The following is a 12,667-nucleotide window of genomic DNA, read 5'->3' as shown; positions in this document are numbered from 1 at the left end:
GAAGTGGTTTTAATCTGCACTTAAATAGAGATACAATGTCCATTTAGGAAAAAGGGTCCATACCAGATGTAGAAGACACTTCCTTTATATCTATATAGTCAGAGACAGAGATGTAAAGTGGCAGCAGAGGTCACAGTGACACAGGGCCCTGGGCCAAAGATTGTGAACACCTCTGAAAGCTGGGAAAGGTAGGAGGACGAATCCCTCCCTAGAGCCTCGGTGTGGAACGTAGCCTTGGCCACACGTTGGTTTTAGCCCACTGACAATGACTTTGCACTTCTGCACAATAGAAGAGTGAGACAATGAATGTGTATTGCTTTAAGCCACTGAGTCTGTGGTCCTTTGTTACAACAGCAAAAGGAAAGAAACTCAGGAACCAACATGAACATGAACCCCAAGCTGCCTGCTGTGCTGGCAGGAAGTTCTTTGTCTCTGATCCTGAGGGAGTCTCCTGTCTTCTGGCAGCATCCACAAACTACCTCATGCTAACTTGACAGCTTGCAGAGGGTTAAATCTTAACCCTGCACAGTTCTTGATATTTAGTTAATAAAAATGATGGTGTCATCATGGGTATTTTTCCATCTTTTAAATACCCTTCAGTCTTCTAATAAAGCTACCTCTAATTGAGAGACAGTGTAAATAGTTTTCAATCTTCATAATAAATAACTGTGGTTTTATTTGGTTATTTAAATTATGAATAATAATATTCACATTAGTAAAAGTTATTAAAATCAACATTGTTTAATGAAAATATCATTTCTTTTTGCATGAACATGTATTAACTACAATAAATGTTCCATGCTTTGTTCTACGATTTACTGTTAGAGCCTTAAAGAATAATATTTTCCTCAAAAGATATTATGGCAAAGGGATTTCTTTTGGTGGAACAGTTCCTACATCAAATCTGGTGCATGGCTCAGGCCACTGGGAACCTAGAGTTGATAGAAATTAGGAGGCATTATAAACACAAAATGATTTTTAATGAATTAAACAACTGGATGTGTGAAAACAAAGAATCCGAGAATATTCTAGTGAAATAAATGTATTTTTCAGCTTAAGCAAGACACTGGGTGAATAAATCTAAAATGAAAAAACCACCCAGAGATCAGCAGTGAGTCATGCATGCAGTGTGACTGATCAAAACCAAGTTGTTTCCAAACCAGTGTGCAGGCTTGATGCCTTCATGAATCAAGTCTGTGTGGCACCAGGTCACCTCGAATACATGTTGATGAGGTATTTATAAGCCCTTCACCATCCCAGCACAAAGCCCACACATGAGCCACAAGACCATCACCTACACATCTGCAAAACACACAGAATGGTGAATAGCACTTTTCTTGTTCAGTAGCCGGTGGCAGGGCACTGTGAGCAGACAGAGATACAGGGACACAGAGACACAGAGGCACTTCCCCTCACTCAGCTGATAACCTTCCGTGCATTCCTGGGGACAGGATTGTCATAAAATGCACCATGGATTGATCCTCCTCCTAGGAAAGGAACGGTAGGTCTGTCCTCAGGTTGGAGCAAGGGTGGCCGGAGGATCTCAGAAGAGCTGTTTCAGCACAACCAATAGAATTTTCGGCCACCGTGACCACGAGAGACAGGTCTCCTGCCATCCCGGTAGGCACTTGGGCTCCTGACAAAAGCTGGGCTCAGTAAAGGCTTGAGTAGAAGGCACAGACCTGAGGGTTGCCCCAGCAAGAGACAGGAGGTAGGGCCTGGTTTATACTGCTCTGGGTGTATCCCAGCCTCATCCGAATACGAAATCAGAAATTTGCAAAACAGCAGAGCTGGGATGGATCATCTACTCCAGACTCCTCACCTTACAGTTTAAAGGGTGGCAGCCCTGGGAGGCAAAGCAACGTGCTAAAGGCAGAACTTGGAAGAGGCAGCGCGAGATAAAATGCACCGTGCCAACCCCTGTTCAAGGATGCTGACACTGAGTGTGGGGCCAAGGTTTCCAACGAGGAGAATGAGACAGTGTAAATACTTTGTTCCCCCCAAAACCCCAAATATTTTTTAATGGCACAAAACTCACCTTAACTAGCTCTCTTCTGAGGGGGCTCTCTTCTGCTTCTTCGTCTTTCTGTCTGTCTCCATTTCTCTCTCTCAGACAAAAACACATACAATTTTGTGAAAAGGGAATTCCTGCCATACAAAGACAAAATTCATATCTTCAAAAATACACCTGACAATGCACGTTTCTCAATTCAAGTCTTTGTGTGGGGTCTGGGCAACTGGCTTTTTTCTAGAACATTCGGTGGTTCGAAAATCAGATCATCTTCCCCAAAGGAAGAGTTCTGGTCCGTGTTGATGAAGTTGGGGATGTCACATTTCATGAGCAAGTTCGGCTCCTCCTCTGGCCACCTGCTGCATCTGATGGCTTCCTGGAGCCGAACATCACTGTCAAGGGCTATGGTTGGGATACGAGCTTTGGCCTTGTCGAAGTGTCCCACTTCATTGACGTAGCTGTGAAAGATGGACCTAGATTCGTCATTGACCTGCCAGAGAACATCTTGGGCACCAGCGGTCTCCCAAAGTCTGACACAAATCTGTTCAGTCTGAATCTGTTCTCGGGAGACTCTGCATTGCTATAAAGAAAACCAAAATAAAATATCGCTCACACTCTAGCTCGGTGACCTGAAGAATCATAGTTTTTGCCATCTACTGAGAGCAAACCCCTGCAGAGAGCATGCTGACAAGCACTGGAAGTGAGAGACATCACTTCTGAACACATACAATTACACCCAAGGCAAAAGTCTCAAGTGAGGACCCTTGGAAAATCCTGAAAAGACATCGCTCCCTGAGAATCCTCAATATTGGTGTCTCGCACACCAGTGTTTCTCAGTGGGACAATCAGATCATCTTCATCAGATTTAGTTAAAGTGCTTCTTAAAATGCAGAATTCTGGTGTGCACACCCTCAGAGTCTCAGAGGTAAGGACGGGTAGTCTGTATTTTCATAGCCACCAAGATCACTAAACATGCTCAGGTTTAGCACCACGGTCTACATCGGGTCACCTGAGCATCGACAATGCTGTCTCATGTGGTGGGGTGGCCATGTGTGTCAGGGTGCTGTCCTACCCACGTGACTCCCCTGATTCTCAAAACTCACAGTGCAGCCCCATTGGGCAAGAAATACCACCATTTCACAATGCATACTCAAGGCGCCCGACTGACAGATACAATCAGTGATAGGAGAGGGGACAAAACTCAGCTTCCTGATACCTTCTTTCACTTACTGTGGGACAAATGATCAATTCAATGGTAATAAATTAGTGAGTGAGTGAATAAGATGACTCGTTATTCCCACGAGTGCCTGGAAGAGCGAGCCTGGGCACACTGAGAACCGTAACAGCCCATCTACGTAATTGCCATCCTCCCCAGATCTATGTAAAGGTTACTACCACGCAGGCAGTGTCTCCTGAAGGGCAAGAATCATGTCTGAACACACTCTCAAATCCAGAACAGAACCTGACAACAATTAGGCTCTGGAGTCTGTGTTTAGCGAGTGTGGAATCTCAGTGATTTCAGCTCTTAGACCTTGCCTTCCCATCCCACCCCTCATGATATGGCTCCTAAGACCAGTTCTTTCAGGCCTGGGGCCACAGAACCCATTTACAGGACTGGAAGAATCTGATCATATAAACCATCCCCCAGATTATCATCAAGTATCACCTGCATTTCAGGGATCAGTAATTCCAGAAGCTTTGCAGTTCAGGCAGCTGAGGGATTTTTATATCAGCTCTGTCTTCTACTGTGACTGCCTGGGTGATATCCGACAAGGAATTCTCAAAAGCCTGAGCTTTTCCTTTCAGGAATAATCTAATTAACAAATCTCGCTGACCACTCAACCAATGTGATGTGAAGATCAATGATTTACACAGGAGTACAACATTCACTAGGTCGTGGATTTAGAATCAGAGAAAAATCATTTGAGAAAGATTGACAGAATTTAGCTTTAATGCAAATTTAAGTATTCTTACCTTTCAGTAAATCATCTTCCCCTACTTATCACTTCACCCAAGTTTAAAAGATATTTGAGAACAGGGATGAGTGTGCCAGCAATCTGTGACCCAATAACCTAAAATGTCACCTAGGAAAAAGAGAGGAGTAACACATTTTTAAAAAGCATGGTGAGGATGGCGGGGCCATCCCCCAACTCCACACTAAGGAGCTCTGAGTAATAGCTTTCCTGCCTGCCTGGAGCATCAGCTGATGTGAAAACCCACCCAGAAATCTCACTGTCCAGCAGCTCTTCCGTAACACAGGCTACACTTCCTCAGAATTAAGAATTGGGTCAAGTAACCCCTTCGCTGAAGAATAAAGACAAAGGAGAACAAGAGGTTTCTGCCCCTCCCCAGGGGAGAGCCCAGACCTTGGGCTGCATGCACTGCACCCACCTCCCAGGAGAAGAATTAACTGGAGAAGGTCTTTCTGCGAAACTGGGGCAGCAAAGTTTGAGATGGGAACAAATTGACCAGCTGGCCAGGGACAGCCCCCTTCGTCGCTGCCTTGGCAGCTGCCTCCTCCCCCTCAGCACATCCTGCCCACCTCCAGTGGCTAAGCTGTCAGGGAAACTGTGCTTTGGGACCTGGGGCAAAAGAGGCTGCCCCCAGGCCAAGCTGCGGAAGAGATGGGAGCTAAACCACCAGCTCCCAAGCGGCAGGCTCCATACCCCCGCCAACACCCCGCCGCCCCCTCACCCTACTGCAACCCCGGGGCAATATGACCCGGAGAAACGTGACCTGGGAACGAGGGTCGGCCACGTCAGGCCTCCAGAGAGATGGGAGCTTATCCTCCACCTCGCCAGGGGCAGCCCCTCTCTCCTCTCCAACACCTGATCTCACCGCGCCCACCTCCCAGGAGCAACCTGACCGGGTGTGGGGTGTCAGGCGAATCTTGCGCGGGAGAGGCCATCCCCAGGCCAGGTCAGTGGAGAGGAGAAGAAGTGGCCCCATTAGGCGGGGCAGCCGGACATCGCAGCTGCCTCTGCACTTCGACCGCATCGCGCCCTTCTCCCAGGAGCAAGCTGACCTGGAGACGGGCATCCGGCTTCTTGGGCAGCAGAGGACGCCCCCAGGATTGGCAGCGGGGAAGAGGAGAGCAAATTGACAGGCTCAGCGCTGCAGGTCTTCTACCCCCGCCGTCGCCACCCCCGCACCTTAAAGGCACCGCCAAGGGCACCCCTCCCCCAGCAGGTTGAATGGGACAGGTGTGTCTGGTGATCTGGGGGAGGAGAGGCCACTCCCACACCAGGCAATCGGGGAGACGGGAGCCAATCCACCAGCTCCCCAAGGCAGCCACCTACCCCCACAACAGCCACCTCTCTTGACCCCTGACCTCACGGTGGCCTCCTCTAGGGAGCAGGCTGACCTTGAGATGGACGTCCGGCGAACTTGGGACAACAGAGACCGCCCTCAGGGCAAACCTTGGGGGGAAATGGGAGCAAATGGACCGGCTCCATGGGAAAACCTGCCGCTGCTGCCACCACCCCCAATGTACCACGCCCGCCTCCCGGGGTCAGGCCGACTAGGATACACGTGTCCCGTAACCCAGGGCAACAGAGACCGCCCCCAGGACAAGCCGCGGGGAAGATGGGAGCAAATGGGCCCGCTCCCCCGCTGCAGGCCCCCGAACCCCGCCACCCGTGCACCCTGACTACCCTGCCTCACGCCCCCAGCAGGCAAAGTGGGACAGGGGTGTCCGGGGACCTGGCGCAGCAGATGCCGCCTGCAGGCCACGCGGCACTGACATGGGAGCTAATACACAAGCTACCCCGGGGCAGCCTCCCTATCCCCGCAGCCACCACCTTACCAGCCCCCTGACTGCACCGCACCCATCTCCCAGGTGCAACCTCACCTGGAGTCGGACCGCAGGCAAATCTCCGGCGGCAGAGGTCGCCCTCAGGCCAGGCCGCGCGGGACAGAAGAAATGGAGCTACTCCCTGGAACGGACCCCCTCCCCCTGCAGCCGCCGCCGCCGCCTCCCAGGGGCAAGCTCACCTGGAGACCCGCGTCCCGCCTCTACGGCAGCAGAAGCTGCCACTGGCTCCGCCGCGGGGGAGAGCTGAGCGAACTGACCGGTTTCCGCGCGGCAGTCCCCCTAACCCCGTGGGCCCCGCACATTAATGGCACCGTCCCGACTCAGCAAGCTGAGTGGGACAGGCGTGTACGGTGACCAGGGGCAGCAGAGGCCGCTCCCAGGCCCGGCAGCCGGGAGAAGGCAGCTATTCCACCAGTTCGCCAGAGGCAGCCGCGCTCCGCCCCCCTGTCGCTGCCGCTGCCCCCTGACCTAACCGCCCCACCTCCCAGGAGCAAGCTTACCTGGAGTCCAACATCTGGCGAATCTCCAGCGGCCAAGGCCCCCCTAGGCCAAGCTGCAGGGAAGAGAAGAAATCGACCGGCTTGCCCTGGCAGCCTCCCACGCACCGCCGCCTCCGCCGCCCCAAACGATTGCACTAGCCTCCCGGGGTCAGGCTGACTGTGAGGATGTGCACTTGCCTTCTAATCCTGGCCACGTGAATGAGCACCTCCCTGCATCCCTACACTCCCTGCACCTCTGCACCCCTGCCACTATCTGCACTTCTGCACTGCCTGCACTTCTGCACCCCTGCACCCCCGCATCCCCTAAACTTCCTGCGCCCTCCACAGCCCCTGCACCCCTGTCACCAGTTACACTTTTGCACTGCCTACACTCCTGCACCCCTGCATGTCCCACACACCACCTCTTGGGCCTGTGGCAGAGTCTCTGCTGTTAGACCAATGCACAGGAACTCACATCTTTGCCAGTATATGATGCATCAGTGGACGTCTGGGGTTGGCTGCAGGAAGGTACATGTTCCCGGTCACTAGCCTGGGCCACTAGGGTGATCTCTCTGAGGTCACCAAGGGCGGGCTCAGAGATGCTGTTTTCCGGGAAGAGAGGAGTTGAAACAGGTCTTGAGGGCAGAGCTGTGCTCACCAGGCCGTCCACGCTTCATGTTTTACACAGGGCTTCGGAGAAGTGAAATGGATCCAGCCAAGTAAGACCGGCCTGCTGTACGCCCACCTCAGTCCTGGGCTTTGAGTCAGACCGACTGGCTCCCACCCTCACGGCCCAGTTTTGGTACCTGAATGTTCCCTTTGAGGCATCCCATCAGTTCTCATGAAGAAGTCTGGCTGCTTCCACCCCATGGCCCTCCCTCCTGTGCTGGCCTCAGGAAGTTTCCTTATTTGGGGAAGAAGGCAGCCCACCCCCTACCCCACCCCTCACCATGCTCTCACCCAGGCTGCTGCTCTCTCTGCCCATCAGAGTCTGGAAAGCCATCCCTCTTCAGTTATGTCCCTTCTGAGATGGACTTGCTTCCACTCAATTCTAGGCGAGGATGCACCATGGAATGCACTGGGTAAGAGAACCAAAATAAATACTTTCTTCTGTGAGGTTTTCTGTTTATCTACTGGGATGGGCTGTGTGTAGTTTGCTACAGCTATTGGTGTGAGAGGCTAAAACAGCCTGTGTGTCCTTGTTTTCATCTCCCCGCTGTCTTTGGGTTTTCCCTTGACACTCCTGAGACATTTACTTCTTTTAGTTTTATTCCTGTTATTACACAGGGGCCCTACTGACATGGAGGTAAGGTGTTGGGGGAGCAGGACAGAGCAGGGCATCTGTAGTCCTGTGATTAGTTCTCATTGAGCCTATACCCTGAGCTGTGACCTCCACAAGTGTGTCTCTTTCCCCCCACCCCAATTTGGGTGAGACAGAAGGGATTTCCCTTCTCCCAGGTTGGTTAGGCTCTGGTAAAATAATTTCTCATTAAAAAAACAAACAAACAAAAAACAACTTCCCCAAATGAAACAGAATGTTTTGGGTATATTTCAATAGAGTTATTTTCTCCTTTCCAGGCAGGAAGCATGAGGAGTTATCCTCTGAGGCCTTCATTCTGAGAACAGGACACGGTCCTGGAGGTAAAATGCATGAAAAAGAGCAGGGGGCCCCTCTGACTGGCCCCCTGGAGTTGTCACACTCGGACTTCCCCACGCTGAGACTTCCACTGGCCTCAGGGACCTGTTAAATCTGCCTGCCCTGGGGGTTGTTACAAAAGCGGGTTCTGCCCTGGGAGCTGTGACTCGCCAAGCCTGCCTGGCTGCCTCTCTGTGTTGGGAGCAGATTTTCCCCTCATTTTTCTGGGATCTAAGAAGTACAGTGGGATTGCAGCTCCCTCAGCTCTGGTGTTGTTTTCAGGACAGAAGGAGCAATTTCTGAGCTCCACAAGAGCTGGAACAAAGGCTGGAATCCTCCCCTCCTCTGCCTCCGTGCAATAAGTGGCTGTGGTTCTAGCCGAGTTTCTGAAGATGTGGATTTAAACACACACATCCCAGCCCCTACAGGAGCACACAGTCCCATAAATCCCCCCAGTTTCCACTGGTAACTACTGAGCTGATGGGGACACGGGTTTCGGGTCCACAGAGGCCTGACTGCACTACTTGCTCCGTGGCCTATTAACGTGGTTGCTCTGGGTCTTGTCTGAAGTGGCTTGCTTACCGCACCTGGTACATGGGAAACACAAAATAAGTTCTAGAAACTTCACTTTTTCTCCCTCCAGGGCCTTCAAACATAGAAAGTATTAAGTGAACTCAGACGGCCTAGTCACCGCAATGAGGTCCGTCCAGCCTGGCTCTCCTGAGTGATGGGCACTGACTTGCACCTTAACTCGGAACAGTAGGGGAACCGCCTTCTTCTAACTGGGCCTCTCCCCACACCGGGCACGCCCTCAGCTGAGACGGTGTCAACTCCCCCATTGAGGTGTGTGCTGGTGGCTTCAGTGTGACCTGGCCCTGCCGGGATATGAACCTGCAGTGAGTGAGGTGGAGGGTCGGGTGGAGAGGGGTCCCTTCTGGGGTGGCAGGGGGCCCGGTAGCACCCAGCCCGGCCTGGTGCCTGGGGCTCCCTAACACCTCCTACAGCTCCTGGGTTGGCTCCGGTCCTGGCCAATCCATACACCCTCCCAGCATCTTCTCATTAAGTCCCTTTTTGCTTTTATCAGCGAGAGGTGGCTTCTGTTGCTTGTTCAGTGAAACAGTACATAGGGAAACCAGACTATTTCTAACATCAGTAAAATACCAACCTCAGTTATCTCGCCGGGCAGACCGTGCAGCACAAAGGCCTGCAGAGGGCTGTGCGAACGGCTTACGTGAAGGGTCCTCATCATCTGTCTTCAGAGATGCAGAAGCTGGTGGTTCAGGTAAAACCTCAGGGAGGGATTGAGGAATCCAAAGCTGGTTGGTTTCAAAGGCTAACTGGTCAGACCAGACCCCTGAGCTGTGGTCAGAAGCCTAGCTCAACATCACGCAGACTCAGCACCCTAAGTGCCAGGTGGGGGCGGTGGTGTTCCCTTTGCAGGCTCTCATTGGGGATTCACTGTAGTCCCTTAAATGCAGCAGAGATTCCAGCCCCCTTAGCCCCCACCCTGCGTGTTCCATGACACAAATCCCGGGAGTGTTTAATTTTCATCTTTGTTTAGGAGGATGAAGGACGGGCAAGAGGAGACATAAATTCATACTGACTGACACAAGGTCACAGCCAGTACCTCCTCCTTGGAGAGATATGTGCTCCCAAAATGGTGGCTGGGGGGCTGGGCGGAGACCCTCCACTGGTCCCAGAGGGACCCCCTCATCTGGCCACAACTGATGGGTTGGACAACAGATCCAGAGGGAGACAGAGCATCTTTCCTGGGAATTTGGAACTGACACACAGAAATCAAGTTCACTCATCTGGGGATTGGCGAGGGTGAGGGGCGGTGGTTGGAAGTCAAATGAAACCAGAGCATGAGAGAAAGTTAGAAGTGAAAGAGAGAGAGACAGAGAGACTGAGCTTGTGAGAGCAAATAGTCAGAAAGAAGGAAAACAATCAGGGGACAGAGGAATTCCAGCTCTTGACTGTCTAGTTTGTCCTAGCCCATCAACGACCCCGCGGGATGGTTAATAAAATTCCAGTTTTGCAGATAAGGATAAAGGCTGAAAGAGGTGGGGGCTGGGTTTGGGTGCACAGTTAATTCAAGTGCCGCTGGACCCCTCATTTCCCATTGCCTGAAGGCACTGTAATCCTCACTGGGAACCCTGCGGTCCCCTGACAGCCCAGCACCCTGATCAAATGGCCCCTGCGGGAGTGGGAACCCCTCTGAGGGTGAAGAGTTCCCTGAACCGAGATGCCATGCATCAGCAGGCTCCTGCACACCCCAGGTTAACATCTCCACAGCTGTGCAGTCTCCCGACCCACTTCCCTCCCTGCCAGGCACCCCTTCCTTACCACCGAGTGTACTTCAGGAATTCAGACACAGGGATGCCCAAAGCAACACGAGCCCACCGGCTATACAAACAGCAGACTCCCAGCCCCACCTGGGTTCCGAGGGGACAGTAGGCGTCCTCAGCTTCCATGTGTCTAAGACAATCTTCTTCAGCTGGTGGTTATAGAGAAAAATAAAAGGTCCAAAACATAGTTCAGTGAGGAATTCCTCCAAGGACCTGACTCCAGAGACTACAACCAGGGGTCCCTACCCCCCGGACTTGGGGTGAAGGTGGATTATTGATCAGCACAACCTCCGGTGGCCCAGCTCCTCAACTTGGCTGCCCAGAGTGGGCTGGGGGAATGGGTAAAGCCAGGGCACTCAGGAAGAGCACAGAGGACCTGATCTCCCCTCTCCGCACTTGTAAACCCTTCCTCAAATCTCAAGGCATCTGACAGAGAGCAGCCACCACAATAAGGAGATGCTCCCATCTCTTCACTCACTCCAGTCTGTTCACTTACGTGCTGAGCATCCACTGGGTCCCAGGACATGACACATAGGATGGCCGATGGGACAGGCTTGGTCCTTCACCCTGGACCCTGTTCAATCTGATGGAAGAATGATCACTCATAAAGAGTTTCTCAAAATTATACAGAGACCAAAGACAAACTGCAGAGTGAACCAAATTTAAAAATATATATGAAGATCCCCCAGTCTCCCCGCCTAAGGTTAACAGCATAAAGCAAAAAGATCTTGCCTTTGATCACCAAGGAAGTTGTCACCCACTCTCAGGTGGAAAGGACAGTTATTCTTTGAGCAGGACACAGAAGTGCTTCATCGGATTGGACCAGGGCATCTACAGTCATTCAGCAAATGTGTATAAGCTCCTACTACGTACGGGAATCTCCTAACTAGACCAATTCACAAGGTTCTCGGGCTTTATCAGTCAACAAAATAGACATGACTCCCCATCACTGGGGGCTCAGAGTTGTAGTAGAGGAAACAGGCAGCATGTTGGGGGTAGTAAGAGCTTGGAAAAATTAAAAAAAAAAAAGAGTGATATGAGCAAACTCCGGTGATGGCGGTGGGGTGGGAGGCAGGCAGGAGGGAATAAGGCAATCCTGGCAGATCTCACGGAGTAATGAACTTGAAGCAGAATAGATCCGGAGGAAGAAGGAAGAGCCGGAGCCAGAGGCCCCCTGAGTGAGGGGGAGAGTGTGGGCAGAGAGGCAGAGCACGCCGGGTCCTGAGGCCTTTGTGACGACTTTGGCTCCTAATGAAATGATGACCCGTTTAGTGAGTTTTGAGGGGAGGGGTGATATAGTCCAACTTAAGCTTTTGTGTTTGTGTTTTTTTGTGGGAGGTAATTTATTTATTTTAATGAAGGTGCTGGGGATTGAACCCAGGATCTCTTTTTTTTTTTTTAACATTTTTTATTGATTTATAATCATTTTTGAACCCAGGATCTCTTGCATGCTAAGCATGCGCCCTACCACTGAACTAAACCCACCCCATCAATGTATGCTTTTGCAGGCTCCCTCTGACTCTGTGTGGATGAGAGATTGTAGGAAAGCAAAGATGGAAACAGGAGGCTATTGGTGTCCAGGAAGGGCTGAAGGTGGCTCTTAGGAGGGCGGGGAGCAGGGAGCAGGTGGTTAAGAAGACAGAATACCCAGAATTTTCTAACAAGCTGGATTTGCTGTCTGTGTGTGTAAGAGAAAGACAGAAAGAACATTGTTCCAACATCTGGACCTGGACAATGGGAGGGATGTCCTCTCCATCCACAAGGGATGGGACAAGGTGGGGCTGAGCAGGTGGAAAGGGGCTGGTATCAGCTCAGTTCTTCAATGTCATGGTTAAGGTGTGTATTACATATTGCCACAGAAATGCCTAATAGGTAGAGGAGTCTGTTTTCTTTTTCTTTGTAACATTTAAAAAATATAATTTAAATGTATTAATTGTATTATGTGAATGATTTGGGAAGTTTGTTTCATGCCAAGGTATATGTTATATATAGCCAAATGGAAAATATATCAGAAAGGGGAGAAATGAGGGCTTTCACGTAAACTGACTGTCCATAACATAGGTAAAATTTCAATAAAACCAGTGTTCAGTGCAAAAACCTCATCTTGGTGTTACATAAAAATAAATGAAAAAGGACTATGTTAATATATCATTATTTCATGTTACATAATAGCCCCAAACAAACACACTGATTAACTATGAGGCTTGTAGAAATGCTATTCGCTTTTTTCACATAAATACAGAAATGCAGAAAGGTTCTAAGGTAGAATAAGCATCTTAGTGGAAATAATACAGATTTGAGCATTTTACATGATATATATATTTACTGATACAAAATTTGGAAAAGTAATTACATAGTAGAACATATGTATGAATGTGA

General features: G+C 50.6%; 2 long non-coding RNA genes across 2 annotated transcripts; both read right to left on the bottom strand.

Moving 5' to 3' along the window:
• Positions 1 to 2,440: 2,440 nt before the first annotated feature.
• Positions 2,441 to 5,301, bottom strand: LOC141576795 (uncharacterized). The gene is made up of 3 exons (XR_012505219.1): positions 4,748 to 5,301; positions 3,986 to 4,095; positions 2,441 to 2,591 (listed from the first exon to the last, which is right to left on the bottom strand). It is a non-coding gene; the product is annotated as an uncharacterized LOC141576795 (long non-coding RNA).
• Positions 5,302 to 5,650: 349 nt separating this feature from the next.
• On the bottom strand, positions 5,651 to 9,477 carry LOC141576793 (uncharacterized). Its single transcript, XR_012505217.1, has 4 exons — positions 9,106 to 9,477; positions 7,265 to 7,382; positions 6,780 to 6,906; positions 5,651 to 6,378 (listed from the first exon to the last, which is right to left on the bottom strand). It is a non-coding gene; the product is annotated as an uncharacterized LOC141576793 (long non-coding RNA).
• Between the last annotated feature and the right edge of the window lie 3,190 nt (positions 9,478 to 12,667).

Source organism: Camelus bactrianus, unplaced genomic scaffold, assembly GCF_048773025.1.
Source record: "Camelus bactrianus isolate YW-2024 breed Bactrian camel unplaced genomic scaffold, ASM4877302v1 HiC_scaffold_34, whole genome shotgun sequence".
NCBI classification, from domain to species: Eukaryota; Metazoa; Chordata; class Mammalia; order Artiodactyla; family Camelidae; genus Camelus; species Camelus bactrianus.
This window is presented reverse-complemented; position numbering and strand designations above follow the sequence as displayed.